This window comes from Schistocerca nitens, unplaced genomic scaffold (genome assembly GCF_023898315.1).
Source record: "Schistocerca nitens isolate TAMUIC-IGC-003100 unplaced genomic scaffold, iqSchNite1.1 HiC_scaffold_380, whole genome shotgun sequence".
Taxonomy (NCBI): Eukaryota; Metazoa; Arthropoda; class Insecta; order Orthoptera; family Acrididae; genus Schistocerca; species Schistocerca nitens.
In genome coordinates this window covers 2,295,197-2,312,342 of record NW_026045914.1, presented here as the reverse complement: position 1 = coordinate 2,312,342, position 17,146 = coordinate 2,295,197, and positions in this window count along the sequence as shown.

Below are 17,146 nucleotides of genomic sequence, written 5' to 3'. Positions count from 1 at the left end.
GCTTTTGATAGTTAGGTGTGCTCCTGTTACTACTATTAAGATAACGCTAAATACTCAAGGATGCGCACACATATTACAGTAATGAGTAATACATGTAGTAGAGGGTCAAATGGTTCAAATGGCTCTGAGCACTATGGGACTTAACATCTGAGGTCATCAGTCCCCTAGAACTTAGAACTACTTAAACCTAACCAACCTAAGGACATCACACACATCCATGCCCGAGGCAGGATTCGAACCTGCCACCGTAGCGGTCGCGCAGCTCCAGACTGTAGCGCCTAGAACCGCTCGGCCACACCGACAGGCAGTAGAGGGTCATTTTGGAGACGATGACTGTTCATTATAGTATGACATTTTACCCTACCATAAAGCAGCATCTTTGAACCAATCGTCTGCGGACTACAACGTTGCAGAAATGGACTAGGTTCCCCAGAGTCCTGACATGAAACCGTTGTAATGCTCCTGGGATTAGTTAGATTGAATTTGTGTGCGATTCTCTTGTGGGTAACTGCAATGCAGATGTATGCCTTAGAGGACAACTGCGAATAATATGACGAATTTCGACGTTTCTTTTCTACATAGTGGTCTCTGGAAGCCCAAGACAGAGTAAATCATGGTACTTTCATGATCTGACATTAAACTCCCGCTTGGTTCCTTGACAGTTCAGAGTCAGGAAATCAGTTTTTCCAAGCTTCCTACTGTTCTGCTGAATGAACTTGCATTTGGATTATGAAATTTATCTCAGAACTCCACCAAATCATTGTGTTCGGTGTAAAGGTAATCTCTAAAAGCTTCTAAGGTTTACTATAAGAGGTATGGTCGTGGTGCAGTTGACAGTACTGGCCGGAATGATAATGTTTTCTCCGCTTCAACTGAGGTCGCAGCGAAACGCAAAGTATGCTTTCACGTGACACAACTCACTTTTGGGTCGACATGGCGTTGGCGGTTGACGTGGCTGCATGGAGGAACTCCCTGACAGAAATGAGGAGGATAACTTTAACAGTGATAGAAGGCACTGAAAAGTCAGGGATGTGTGGCAGCAGTAAACATCATTTTCTCTTACACTGTGGTGTAAATGATATTTCTATATTTTAGTTAACAGTTTTCTTTTCTGTGCAACAGAGTAACGAATGTATATTCTTTTAATGAGTATTTTGTGTGCCATGATTCATTCCCTTGATGAGATCTTGTATGTGCTATTACTTTTTAGGCGACTATGGGTGACATTACATGGAGTCATGTTTTTGGTATGATAATTTGGATGGATTAAAGTAGAATATTCTTTGTGTGCCACATTTTACTAGTATTTCTTATTATGCTGATTTTGAATGTAATGTTACGGAAGCTACAGTCTGTGCAAAGCAACTGCAGCGACTGAAAATAAATAAATATACACATGCAACGTTAAAAAGCACACAAAAGATCACGTCATTCAGTAGATGCAGTACAATCATCAGAACCTCAGTAACGTGATTTGATAAGCGAATTTGAACGAAATCAATTTTTATCTCCAGGTAGCGTCAACCGAAGTTATACATCTGAAGTTTGCAACCATTAAAGTAATCTATGAGAGTCATTACACCTGAAATCTCTGTGCGAAAAAAATGCTGTGTCCGTGTTCATGAATATCTGTTATGAACAAACAAAGTGTTGCAAAATCGGCTTCAAAATCCAGTCCAACTTGCTGAAAGATGAAACTTGGAAGAGTGACACGGCTCACAATGCTTAGTCATTGACAATAGTAAAATATGCTTCATTATATACAACGGAAAACAAAACATTAGGGGCACTGTCTTAACAGCGTGTTGGCCCACACTGGAACGCAGTACAGCCACTGCTCTGATGGCACCGATTCGTCTGTCCTCCAAGGGTATGTGGTAAGAGATGTCCATGCACAGGTCACAAAATTCTCATAAATTATGCTCCGTGTCTGAATGTGAGGAGTTCACGGCCGATAAGATCCATATGTTTGTCATTCGCATCAGAGCAAACAAATTTGTAGGCCAATACATCAATGTGAGTGGATGCTCCTAAAACAAAAATGTGGGCTTATGACACAGACAGATATCCTGCTGAAAGATGCCAATGCTATCGGAAAGACATAATATTCACGTAGTTCACGGCCGCCTTGGTGCTTTTGATTACTACCGTAAATCTCACGAAATCTCAGACGAATGTCCCCTCAGAGGACAATACTGACGCAGGGGCTTACGTCCCTAGGGGAGAGCATGTTTTTAGCATCCATTGACCTGGATGACGGCGTATCCAGACATGACCTTCGACCGAGTATAACAATAGAAACAATAAACGTGATTCATCCGATGAAGTGATACGATTCCACTGATGGTGAGGACGATCTCAATCCTCCTATGCCCATTTCAACTGGAACCGATGGTGTCGTTTCATCAACATGGGAATACGTAAGGTTCATCTGCTGCTTTTAAAGAGTATTTTGTGTGCCATGATTCATTCCCCTGATGAGATCTTCTATGCGCTATCACTTTTTAGAGTGTGATGAAAGGTATGCTCCGAAACGTACCTGCGCCAACATTCTCCTGTGTCTTGAGCCTTGCAGAGCAGGAAAGCCCCTCTACTCTACATTCTGTGATGATGCCTACTCGTGGCTAGATCTTGTGTCAAGGGGACCTGATCGTAAAAAATGAAAAAAAAATAATAAAATAAAAATATCTTCTTCCGTATACAAGAGCACTTCTTGGTATATTACAAAAATGTGTAATTTATCGACATTTTAATTTTCATTGTGTTTGTAAATATAGTTTGAACGTTATTTTGCACAGGTGTTACACTCATCTGTCATTTTAAAGTCCGTTAGAATATGTAATGTAGCCTTCTTTTGCTTCTTCTGACTTGCAGACTTGGATCGTAAACACAGATGTATTCTATAAGGCTCTGACTACCGGAACATAAGTACAGGTGGATATTGAAGGCTGTGGCTTAGATGCAACAAAAGATCTAGATACATTTTTTTAGTACTTCCTTTCGGAATCTGAAACACGCATACTTCGTAGTTACTGCCATGTTGTTCTATTTCAGTGTATGGTTTGTTGCGCTAGAAATGCCGAGACTAAAGAAATTTGACACTAAACAGAGGTTTCGAGGCAATCATTTCAAAGCAACGTCGAATAATAAGCTGCATATCATTTGGGATGAGTTGTCACTTGCAGAAATAGGGTGTACAAGCATATAATACTCTCACAAGTACACTGAGAGAAGTCAGGCGATTCCTCCTATCGTGTCGGACCTCCTTTTGCCTGGTGTAGTACAGCAACTGGCGTTGGAAGTCCCCCTCCAGAAATACTGAGCTATAAGGCATCTGTAGCCGCCCACAATTACGCAAGTGTTGTCGGTGTAGGATTTTGTGGACCAACTGACCTGTCAATTAACTCCTATAAATGTTCTATGGGATTTCATGTCGCGAGATCTGGATGGCCAAACCATTCGCTCGAATTGTCCACAGTGCTCTTCAAACCAACCATGAACAATTGAAGCCCAGTGACTTAGAGCACTATCATCCACAAAGATTCCATCGCTATTCGCCAACGTGAGTCCATAAATAACTGAAAATGGTCTCCAAGTAGCCGAACATCCGTAGGGCACAGTCCACTCCATGTAAACACAGCTCATGCCGTTATGGAGTCGCCACTAGCATGCGCAGTGCCTTATTGACAACCTGGGTCCATGGCTCTGTGAGGTCTGCGGCACACTCGAACCATGTCTTCAGCTCTTACCAACTGATATCTGTCTCATCTATTAAGGCCACCAGTTTCCAGCCTTCTAGGCCCAATACAGGCGGTGCAGGCGATGTCGTGCTGTTGGCATAGGAACTCCTGTCGATCGTCCGCTGCCACAGCCCATAACGCCAAATTTCGCCGCACTTTCCAAGCGCATACGTTCGTCTTACGTCCCACATTGATTTCTGCTGTTATTTCATGCAGTGTTGCTCAGCTTTAGCGTTGACGTCTCTACGTAAACAGCGCTGCTGTCGGTCATTAAATAAATTCGGTCGGCCACTGCATTGTCCATGGTGAGAGGTAATGCCTATAATTTGGTATTCTCGGCGCACACTTAACACTGTGGATCTCAGAATGTTGAATCCCCTAACAATTTGCGAAATGGAACTTCTCACCCGCCGATCTGCAACTACGATTTGCAATCAGATTCCGTTTATTCGTGTCGTGCGGCAGTAACCACGTGGCACACCTTTCCGCATCTCCGCCAGTGCACTCACTGCCCATCTACACCTCTTGTGCGCCGTACTACCGCCATCTGTATGTGTGCACACTGCAATCTTGTGGCTTCTGTCACCTCAGTCTATTCTTCTGTTTGAGTTCAGCAGAGGGGTGGCAGCAGCGGAAGTAGCCAGAAACATTTACACTGTCCATGGAGTAATGCAATAGGACAGACATTGGCAAGGAAATTGGTTTCTTGTTTTAAGGAGTATGGTTTTGACATTAGGGACACTCCGCGTTCAAGAAGATCTTCGAGGTTTGACGAAGATCCTTTAAATGCATTAATCCTCAATGACCCACTTCAGCATACTCGAAAAATCTCATATGTGAGGAACTGTGATCATTGCACCCTCGTGTGACATTTGCAAATAAGTAACGTAAACGCAAGACAGTTATAAGCAGCGATAGTTTTGACGAGGCCGTTGTTAGACTTGTTTACAAGTTTTATTTGAGCGAAAAACGAGTGGCTGCAGTGGAACGAATTAAAAAGAAGTTGACAGAAGCTGTACACTTTCAAGATAGCAATATTAGTGTAAGGTGGTTATTAAAGAAAAAATGAAATAGACAACATCCTAGAAAAAAGAATTGCATATTTGAAACGATAAATACACTGAAGAGCCAAAGAAACTGGTACACGTGCATAACATCTTGTAGGGCCCCCGCGAGCTCTCGGAAGTGCCGCAGCACGGCGTGGCATAGACTCCAAGAATGTGTGAAGTAGTGCTGGAGGGAATTGACACCATGAATCTTGTAGGGATATCAATAAATCAGTTAGATTACGAGGCGGTGGAAATCTCTTCTGAACAGCACGTCGAAAGGCATCCCAGGTATATTCAATATGTTTATATCTAGGGAGTCTCGTGGCCAGCGGAAGTGTTTAAACTCAGAATAGTGTTCCTCGAGCCACTCTGTAGCAATTCTGGACGTGTGTGGTGTCGCATTGCCCTGCTCGAATTGCCCAAGTGAGTCGGAATGCACAATGGACATGAATGGATGCAAGTTATCAGACAGGATGCTTAAGTAGTTTCACCTGTTAGAATCGTATTTTGACATATTAGTGGTCCCCTATCACTCCAACTGCACACGCCCCACAACATTACAGATCCACTACCAGCTTGAACAGTCCCCTGCTGACATGCAGAGTTGTCTCCATACCCGTACGCGTACATCCACACGATACCATTTGAAACTAGACTCGTCCGACCAGGCAGCATGTTTCCACTCATCAACAGTCCAATGTTGGTGTTAACGGGTCCAGGCGAGGCGTAAAGGTTTGTGTCGTGCAGTCATCAAGTGTACACGAAAGCCCATATCCATGATGTTTCGTTGAACAGTTCACACGCTGACATTTGCTGATGGCCAAGCATTGAAATCTGCTACAATTTACGGAAGGGTTCCTCTTCTATCACTTTGAGCGATTGCCGTCAGTTGTCGTTGGTCCCGTTCTTGCAGGGTATTTTTCCGGCCACAGCGATGTCGGAGGTTTGATGTTTTACTGGTTTGCTGATATTCACGGTACACTCGTCAAATGATTGTACGGAATAATCTCCGCTTTATTACTACCTCGGAGACGTGTCCCATCCCTTGTGCGCCGACTATAACACTTAAATCTTGATAACCTACTATTGTAGCAGCACTAACAGAGCTAACAACTGCGCCAGACATTTGTCTTAAGTAGGCGTTGCCGACCGGAGCGCCGCAGTCTGCCCGCTTACATATTTCTGTATTTGAATGGGCGTTTGGCGCTTTGGCGCTTCAGTGTGAAATTTAGGGAGGTAAAGGAAGACACTGTTTACGTTTATGAAAGTTTCATTTTATCATCACACATAAGTGGAAAATCATGAACTAATAACACAACTCACGGTCTTATCAAACCGGAATCAAGGGACAACGGCTAATAATTATCCATACAGGCGGTGGAAATGGGTTTATTGCTAATGCGCTTGTCATGTGGAAGTCAAATCAAGCAATAGGAGATTACCACAACTACCTGAACGAACAAAATTGTGAAAAATGGGTGACGGAAACGGTGCTTCTAATTCTTGACAATACTCTATATTACAACCTTAAAATAAATATATCTCCTGTAGTGGACTGTTAAGGCAGCCAGTCCACAGTGAAGTAGCCGAAAGGGCACGCGTCAACTCACGCCGTCTGGCGTTAAGTCTGGAACAAGATTCGTAATGAATGTGATAAAGAAAAGAACGTAGCTACTAGAACACTTAACTTTTATATTGTCCTTTGGTATACAGCATTCTTGATGATACAAGTGAGACTCTTTAGATTCATGAAGTAACTAATGGCGCCTTGCTAGGTCGTAGCCATGGACTTAGCTGAAGGCTATTCTAACTGTCTCTCGGCAAATGAGAGAAAGGCTTCGTCAGTGTAGTCACTAGCAAAGTCGTCGTACAACTGGGGCGAGTGCTAGTACGTCTCTCGGGACCTGCCGTGTGGTGGCGCTCGGTCTACGATCACACAGTGGCGACACGCGGGTCCGACATGTACTAATGGACCGCGGCCGATTTAAGCTACCACCTAGCAAGTGTGGTGTCTGGCGGTGACACCACATCTCCAATGTTTAATTCTACGAAAGTGGCCAACAAAGGAACGTACCACATTCTCGGATGACATGCTGAAACCTTTTCAACACGAGCTTGTTAGAAGAACCAAGCAAAGGACTGTCGAGTACTCCGTCGTCTACCGTTAAAAGGTTTTTGCTCTTCACATTTAACCAAATATAACATTGATGATGATAATTTATGGCAATGTTTGCCGACAAGATAAAGAATGCAACCTTTAACACTAGATTGCGTACTCACGGCAGTTCTCCTTGGCCGTTTTTTGGTACGACTTGGAAAGAGAGAAAAATTAATGAATAATCGCCGATGGGTCGATTCTCGATTGTGTTCAGGAGACGTACAGATTGATTGCGCGAGAATAGTTTCTCAAATGACCTCTTGACCCGGATTGCTTTCACGCAATCAGACTCTTCAAAGAAATTACCTAAGGGACCTATTTGAATAACAAAAAATGCAAAACAGTGAAATTTTGTAAAAATGTTGTCAGATCGGAAACTGAACACATTAATGGTTTCCCAAATACAATCGAGACACCGCGATAAAGAGCGAACCTGTAACAAAGTTCATTTAAACATTATTTGTGGTTAATTTAAAAAAAAAAGAATAATCATAGATTTTATGTACAGTGAAGCATCAATATATTCTCAAAGTACAAAGGAGTTAAACTATAAACAATAACAAATTTACAATGGATACAAAACTTACATTTTTATGTTTTTCTCATACATGGAGCAGTCCAACAATCGCTGCTTTTGTATGTGTGATATTTTGTAAAAATTAAATGTCCTGGCGTGCGCGTAAGTATTTTTTATCGTCACAAGGTTTACAAAAGCGTTTTCTTTCTTGATGATAACGTGGTTTTTCACACTAAATGAAATATAACTTGTAGCGGTGCAACACAATACGTCTTAACAAGTCGGCGACCAAACATCAAAGGTAATGAAGTACATGTTAACATATCGACGACCAGAAGTAAAACCAACTATAAAGACTCTAGAATTTTGCTAACAAATGATAAATTGTTCTTTCTTCTGTTTCGCAGCTTCTTGCTATCAAGCGCTGCGGCAATGATTTTAAATATCTGCACCCAGCGAGTCATAGTGTTTAAAAGTACCTTTTAAACGCTGGCCGCGCGTCTTGGTATAGGCGCACGTTATAAACAGATTTCGTTTCTTTACTCTCGCGTTGTCATGCTTAGTATCATTACAAACTACAGCTCGATGGCTGTCCTTTTCTCATATGCAAAAATGTCTGTAATCCAATAATATCACATTGCTTCCCGCGTGAGGAGCGATGACTCCGTCAGGATCATCGTGACTCACGCGTAGTCATGATATTATTGCTTTCGTGAAACAAGTTAGTATTACTTGCAAAAATTCTTTACAATAGATTTTACACACTATATCAGGCAAAGTGGTTAACATACAGAGCATCAGGTAAGTATATTCGTACGACTGAAATTGATAGTAATTTGTTCATAGGGTAACTACATGACAATTGAACTGTGCTCTTTCTAATGTATTGTACAAGGATAACAATTGTTCATTTCTCGGTAAAAGATAATGAAATTAAAATAAAGATACACATACGTAGATACATTATACATGGGGTAATAAACATTAAAAAATAACAAAGAAATAAATTACTTGACTTCGCAGGAAGTCTGGGTGCTGTGTGCACTCGTGAAAAAAAAATATGTTACAAAAAATTGACATTCTTGTTTTACAATGTCATATTACAGGAATATTTTTGTCGTTGTTTCATCGAAGATTTCTTGCAGTAAATACGTAGCACTTCACTTATTTGAGGCTTTCATGACGTGCAAAAAAAATGTTTCACTACACTTGGGTAGGTATGAGTTGCACTGGGAGTGGTAGAACTTCGGGTATAAATGATAGCACTGCACTTGAGTGGGGAAATTGATTACTCTTTCACAGTGGAGGAAAAGTAGGGCATCACTTTCACTGTGGAAGTTGGAGTAGTTGTCGGGGTGTGATGTTGCGTTGGAAATATGTCGTGGGTCAGGAACTGGAAGATTGGTTCTGCAACATGTTGAGCCGTATGGTGGCGGTCTCTATTTCACTTGACCCATGTCCGTGCTTCCATTTATGTTTTCGTACATGAAAAATACAGAAATAAATCTGTATTAGAATGTGCTTACTTACTAATAACTTGGTCTATAAGAAAATTGGATTAGGTAAGGATAACAATTGTTTATGTACATAAGGTCTCATTCTCTTAGGAATGCTTAGTTCTCATATTTATCTATTTTTCTGGTTTTATTTGGTTCGACACGTTTTCGTCATTACTCGGCCTGGTCAGTAAATTCGGTAGCAATTGTCAAAATCGAGCTTAAGACCCTTCCGATTAGTGCCTTTATAATTTCACAAGGCACATGAGTGCTTAATTCATTGCTTTAGCATATTTTATTTTGAATGCATTTCAAACACATTTGGCATCCGCGCACGTTGTGCAAAGAAAAATTGATTGTTGAGCGCTCAGCGTACACAGTGTTACGTCCGTTGGTCACAATCACGTGATAATAACTTGACAGTTCCACAACGCTAGCAGCAGTATTCTGCGAGAAGCAGAGCGTTTGGTGTCTAATAGCCGTGGTGTCAGTTTTTACACAGTTTTTCATCGACTCTGGATTACGGAAGCAGCCAGATGCGGCGACTCCCGCAGCTGTTTCGAAGAATGTGTCCGTGGAAAGGCGTACAGTACCGTTTGTGGTAAGTACAACACTTGTTCACTTTCACTCTTCGGCTTTCTACATCGTGGTTTCGTGGTACAAGTACTTATAACATTACTCCACACGCGGTATTTCACACGTGTCCTTGGAGTTATCACCTTTTCAGTTCACACGTTATTATTAATTCGTGTTCACATTTATGTGGTCGTCATGTTAAGGTTCACACGCACCACTTTTATACGTGTCCATTAATTACTTGTCTATAGTCGGTTCACACGCAGCAGCATATACGTGTCCATTTATTACTGACTGCATTATTACTACAAAGTACAGTTAACATTTAGTATATATATCATGTCTAAAAATTATTTACAAAGAAATATTTAGTCTCTGTGACTACAAGGCCTGACGAAAAGCGTGTCTCTTGTTCGTAGTTTGTGCTTCCTAGGCACTTTAGGTTTACACTTTGTTCGAAATCTGTTATTCTTTTCTTTTTAGAATAGTTACTCGTTTCTCAAGTTCAGCTCTTTTATTTTCTCTCTATTACGTCGTTAGTTTGAAGACATAGTCAATGTGGCTTCGTTTACGTGATGAACAGTTCGTGTTCAAACTACCATTAGGGAAATTAGGAAGCTTGGTGTTCCCTGTCGTGCAATTGCACATAACAAATCTTAACTGAACTCGCAATTTGCCCGTCGACAACCAATGTGTCACGACTGTCCATTCGTATAGCCTGTATGTATCAATCATGCAACCAGCCCGTAAAAATTCACTTCTCTACTGGACAAGGTAGGATGGTAAGGATACTGGTTAGAGGAAAACACAAAAGACTTTTATGGAGTGAAGAGGTTTGAAGACACAGTGTTAACGACGTATGATATGATGAGCTTAACATACACTCCTGGAAATGGAAAAAAGAACACATTGACACCGGTGTGTCAGACCCACCATACTTGCTCCGGACACTGCGAGAGGGCTGTACAAGCAATGATCACACGCACGGCACAGCGGACACACCAGGAACCGCGGTGTTGGCCGTCGAATGGCGCTAGCTGCGCAGCATTTGTGCACCGCCGCCGTCAGTGTCAGCCAGTTTGCCGTGGCATACGGAGCTCCATCGCAGTCTTTAACACTGGTAGCATGCCGCGACAGCGTGGACGTGAACCGTATGTGCAGTTGACGGACTTTGAGCGAGGGCGTATAGTGGACATGCGGGAGGCCGGGTGGACGTACCGCCGAATTGCTCAACACGTGGGGCGTGAGGTCTCCACAGTACATCGATGTTGTCGCCAGTGGTCGGCGGAAGGGGCACGTGCCCGTCGACCTGGGACCGGACCGCAGCGACGCACGGATGCACGCCAAGACCGTAGGATCCTACGCAGTGCCGTAGGGGACCGCACCGCCACTTCCCAGCAAATTAGGGACACTGTTGCTCCTGGGGTATCGGCGAGGACCATTCGCAACCGTCTCCATGAAGCTGGGCTACGGTCCCGCACACCGTTAGGCCGTCTTCCGCTCACGCCCCAACATCGTGCAGCCCGCCTCCAATGGTGTCGCGACAGGCGTGAATGGAGGGACGAATGGAGACGTGTCGTCTTCAGCGATGAGAGTCGCTTCTGCCTTGGTGCCAATGATGGTCGTATGCGTGTTTGGCGCCGTGCGGGTGAGCGCCACAATCAGGACTGCATACGACCGAGGCACACAGGGCCAACACCCGGCATCATGGTGTGGGGAGCGATCTCCTACACTGGCCGTACACCACTGGTGATCGTCGAGGGGACACTGAATAGTGCACGGTACATCCAAACCGTCATCGAACCCATCGTTCTACCATTCCTAGACCGGCAAGGGAACTTGCTGTTCCAACAGGACAATGCACGTCCGTATGTATCCCGTGCCATCCAACGTGCTCTAGAAGGTGTAAGTCAACTACCCTGGCCAGCAAGATCTCCGGATCTGTCCCCCATTGAGCATGTTTGGGACTGGATGAAGCGTCGTCTCACGCGGTCTGCACGTCCAGCACGAACGCTGGTCCAACTGAGGCGCCAGGTGGAAATGGCATGGCAAGCCGTTCCACAGGACTACATCCAGCATCTCTACGATCGTCTCCATGGGAGAATAGCAGCCTGCATTGCTGCGAAAGGTGGATATACACTGTACTAGTGCCGACATTGTGCATGCTCTGTTGCCTGTGTCTATGTGCCTGTGGTTCTGTCAGTGTGATCATGTGATGTATCTGACCCCAGGAATGTGTCAATAAAGTTTCCCCTTCCTGGGACAATGAATTCACGGTGTTCTTATTTCAATTTCCAGGAGTGTAAATTATTATCACCTTAGTTTTTCATGACCAATAGTATAATTAAATCGATACAGTAGTTTCCTTGTCGTCTGTTCCAGCTCTCTAAACAATTTTCTATGCATATCTAAAATTACTTAAACCATGCATTAGCAGTGAACTGTGTCTGTTAACTATCTTCTGTTCCATGTATCGTAAAATTGGTTTTCTAAAAAAATAAAAAAAACCGTCGTATCTCGAGGACTTGAAATAGATATTTCGAGTACTAAATTAGTTTATTTATAAATGATCTTTGTAAGTATTTCAGCTGCACTGTGCCGTAAAATTGTTATGAGCGTATACGGTTTTCTCCGTATTATAACAAAATAATTGAGTTGCGCACTTCTTTCCTGCTACCTGGATCGTTATTGATTTACTTGATTCTTATGTGCTAAGCTGCTACTTTTTGCCTGCTGCGTTTCATAGGTGGTCTCATAAAATTTGTTGTCACACACTCCTTATGCGCAACATAACATTTACCTCATTAGAGTAAGCAACCTTAATCAATTTTTTTTTTTTACGTTCTAACAATCATTCTGGTCTGAATGATCATTTTAATTTATTTCATTCAAGAGGAGAGAGCTTTGCTATACTTAAAACTAGTGGTAGCAGGTGGCACTTAGTACGTCCCTACTATAATATTTATTTGTCAGCTCTTTCGGCTGTGGCCGTTCATGGCTCAATTAACTTAAAACTAACTTACATCCGAGGCAAATCTTGCTCTCCTACAATAAATGTGTTTTACTTCAGGTGCTCACATAAATTACTTATCTTGTTGTGGCAGGTCGACAGGGTGTTAGTCCTGTGCATTACTCTTACATACGTTGGTACTTCACACATAGTATGACAACTTATAGTGTGTGTATATTTTATTCTAGCAGCTTAACTTAACAGATATTTTCAATGGTTGACTCGGTATTTCTTCAAGTCTGCGTGATGAAACAATCCTTTTATTCGTCCAGATACAGGGTCAGCTAATAGATAGCAACCAATGTGCGGCTTTCTTAATATACATTCCTGGAAATTGAAATAAGAACACCGTGAATTCATTGTCCCAGGAAGGGGAAACTTTATTGACACATTCCTGGGGTCAGATGCATCACATGATCACACTGACAGAACCACAGGCACATAGACACAGGCAACAGAGCATGCACAATGTCGGCACTAGTACAGTGTATATCCACCTTTCGCAGCAATGCAGGCTGCTATTCTCCCATGGAGACGATCGTAGAGATGCTGGATGTAGTCCTGTGGAACGGCTTGCCATGCCATTTCCACCTGGCGCCTCAGTTGGACCAGCGTTCGTGCCGGACGTGCAGACCGCGTGAGACGACGCTTCATCCAGTCCCAAACATGCTCAATGGGGGACAGATCCGGAGATCTTGCTGGCCAGGGTAGTTGACTTACACCTTCTAGAGTACGTTGGGTGGCACGGGATACATGCGGACGTGCATTGTCCTGTTGGAGCAGCAAGTTCCCTTGCCAGTCTAGGAATGGTAGAACGATGGGTTCGATGACGGTTTGGATGTACCGTGCACTATTCAGTGTCCCCTCGACGATAACCAGTTGTGTACGGCCAGTGTAGGAGATCGCTCCCCACACCATGATGCCGGGTGTTGGCCCTGTGTGCCTCGGTCGTATGCAGTCCTGATTGTGGCGCTCACCCGCACGGCGCCAAACACGCATACGACCATCACTGGCACCAAGGCAGAAGCGACTCTCATCGCTGAAGACGACACGTCTCCATTCGTCCCTCCATTCACGCCTGTCGCGACACCACTGGAGGCGGGCTGCACGATGTTGGGGCTTGAGCGGAAGACGGCCTAACGGTGTGCGGGATCGTAGCCCAGCTTCATGGAGACGGTTGCGAATGGTCCTCGCCGATACCCCAGGAGCAACAGTGTCCCTAATTTGCTGGGAAGTGGCGGTGCGGTCCCCTACGGCACTGCGTAGGATCCTACGGTCTTGGCGTGCATCCGTGCGTCGCTGCGGTCCGGTCCCAGGTCGACGGGCACGTGCACCTTCCGCCGACCACTGGCGACAACATCGATGTACTGTGGAGACCTCACGCCCCACGTGTTGAGCAATTCGGCGGTACGTCCACCCGGCCTCCCGCATGCCCACTATACGCCCTTGCTCAAAGTCCGTCAACTGCACATACGGTTCACGTCCACGCTGTCGCGGCATGCTACCAGTGTTAAAGACTGCGATGGAGCTCCGTATGCCACGGCAAACTGGCTGACACTGACGGCGGCGGTGCACAAATGCTGCGCAGCTAGCGCCATTCGACGGCCAACACCGCGGTTCCTGGTGTGTCCGCTGTGCCGTGCGTGTGATCATTGCTTGTACAGCCCTCTCGCAGTGTCCGGATCAAGTATGGTGGGTCTGACACACCGGTGTCAATGTGTTCTTTTTTCCATTTCCAGGAGTGTAATATATGGTCCTTCATAAAAGTGCTGCCACTTGCGATTCTTATGATGAATCAAAGATGGTTTGAAGTGGGTCTTTAATAGCACTCGTTGATTTATACGATGCGATAAGACTTTGCTAATGTGTCTGTCATGCGCCTTTTTTCTTAAGTTGGCATGAGTGGTTAAAGATATGAAAGCTTGTCTTAACTTGTCGTCTGAGGTTACTTTAGGGTGTTGTAATTTCGTTCCGCAGCTTCCCTGTGGAGTCATAAAGAAGCTGCTAATGGTGTTCCGACTTGGGTGGAGTTGAAATGTCAGTTATTTTTACTTGATTAGTATTTTGTGTTATGTTAGGCTGAAAACTTGCGGTCGTATCCCATACGAACTGTGCATCACTTAATTGCGTGTCATTTTACATCGCGTTTGGTGCTTGGTTCGCCTGTGTGTAGAAAATGGTCGGATTTTCTTGGCTATTATGACTCGCGGTGTCAGGAAAGGCATGCGACGAATTGTCCTGACTATTGTTCCTGAACTGTTGGTTGGGTTGGTGAGAAAATGTCGCATTTTTCGTCTGTGAAAAATTCATTTGGTGAGAGGGAGTGAAGTGACTCGGCTGACTGTACTGTTGTGGTCCGTTATAATTGTTCCATTTCTTTCCCTTGTGACGATTTCCATTATTCGTCTTGTTGTTCTGGCACTGGTAATTACCGTTGTGATTTATCGCGTGAATTACCGTATTGTTGCTGTGTGTTTTGATAAATCGGATTGTATCTATTCTGGTGTGGATATTTGTTATATTGTTTTCCATTACGGCGGTTGAAACTGTTATGATTGCCGTAAGGCTGAGCGTTTGGTTGTCCCGTGTTATGTTGGTACGACATTCCATCGACGCAATTTGTTATGTGCTGCTGCGGAGCGGGCGGTCCGTTATTATAATTATTCTGCGCGCTCGCACGCACATCCTCATAGATCATATCCAAATTGTCAAGAACAGAAAGAAAGGCTTCTAGGTCTTCTTCACTCACATTAACTAGTTTTTCTCTTATTGACACAGGAAGTTTTGACTTTAAGATCATGATTACATCTTTGGTTGAAATGGGCGTGTCCCAATACTGAATTTTACGTAGATATTTTTCAAAATAACGTCTCAAACCTCCTCCTTTGCTGTTGAAAGGTTCGGCGTTGTAAACCTCCTTTCGGAGTCTTTGTTGTATACCTGAACAGAATTTATTCAAAAAATGCTTTTCAAAATCTGCATAGGTGTGACATTTGACTATTATTCCTGTACCCCAAATTGATCCTTCACCGTGTACATAGCCTAAGATGAACTGTATCCGCTGTCTGTCGTTCCATGATTCTGGGAAAGCACCTGTGAATGATTTTAGAAATACCATTGGATGTATATTTCGTTTTTCAGGTATAAAAGGCTGAAAATGTGTTTTAGCACACTCTCGTCTCGCATTAGTTCAACGAGTGTTAGTTGATCGGCATGACTACGTGACGTGGAAGTTTCGTCACGCGTGTTATTTACTGTTGGTGAGAATTGTACCTGACACTCGGGATATTGACGATTATCGTATTCTGGCGGTAGCGAATACTCACTTTGATTGTCACCTTGCAATTCCGTAAATTGTCGTTTCAGTTGATCTATATCATTGCTTAGCTGACGTTTCCATTCCGGAAGATCGTGGCTAAATGCTCGTCTGATTTCACCTAATTCACTGGTTAAAGTGTCACCAGAAGTACCGGGTTCAAATGGTTAAAATGGCTCTGAGCACTATGGGACTCAACTGCTGTGGTCATTAGTCCCCTAGAAGTTAGAACTACTTAAACCTAACTAACCTAAGGACATCACACACATCCATGCCCGAGGCAGGATTCGAACCTGCGACCGTAGCAGTCGCACGGTTCCGGACTGCGCGCCTAGAAGTACCGGGAGCGGTTAAGATTTCTGCTGTAGCAGATTTAACCGTACCCTTTAGTTCAGCGTGTACCTTGCTGATAATGTACTGTTCTTTGGATTGCATCCACTCTTCAAATTCCTTATTAAGTGTATTGCTTATACCGGTGTTGACATCTGCGATCTTTTGTCAATATTGACATCGGATATTTGCTGAGCAAGGTCTTCGACTCGCTCGCCAACGTGGTTGACACTTGGCTTACTCTCTTTGAAACATCACTGTAATGTTTCAAAGAGTCACTCGCAGTTGATTTACACACATCTATTTGGGCCTGCATATCTATGAACTTGCTACCAATATTAGTCTCGGCGGATTCCACCATCGAAAGTGTAGTGGACTGAGAAGGCAGCCAGTCCACAGAGACGGGTAGCCGAAAGGGCACGCGTACACACACGCCGACTGGCGCGAAGTCTGGAACAGGATTCGTAATGAATGTGATAAAGAAAAGAACGTAGCTACTAGAACACTTAACTTTTATATCGTCCTTTGGTATACAGCAATCTTGATGAGACAAGTGAGACTATCTTGAGATACATGCAATGGTACAAATGGCGCCTTGCTAGGTCGTAGCCATTAACGTAGCTGAAGGCTATTCTAACTGTCTCTCGGCAAATGAGAGAAAGGCTTCGTCAGTGTAGTCGCTAGCAACGTCGTCGTACAACTGGGGCGAGTGCTAGTACGTCTCTCGAGACCTGCCTTGTGGTGGCGCTCGGTCTGCGATCCTGACAGTGGCGACACGCGGGTCCGACATGTACTAATGGACCGCGGCCGATTTAAGCTACCACCTAGCAAGTGTGGTGTCTGGTGGTGACACCACATTACTCCCCCGCAAATCGGCGAACGATCGTGTGATAAGGCTTCCGCCCGCCGTGGGGAGGACCCCATGTTGACGTATGCGATGGGGTGGGGAGCCTA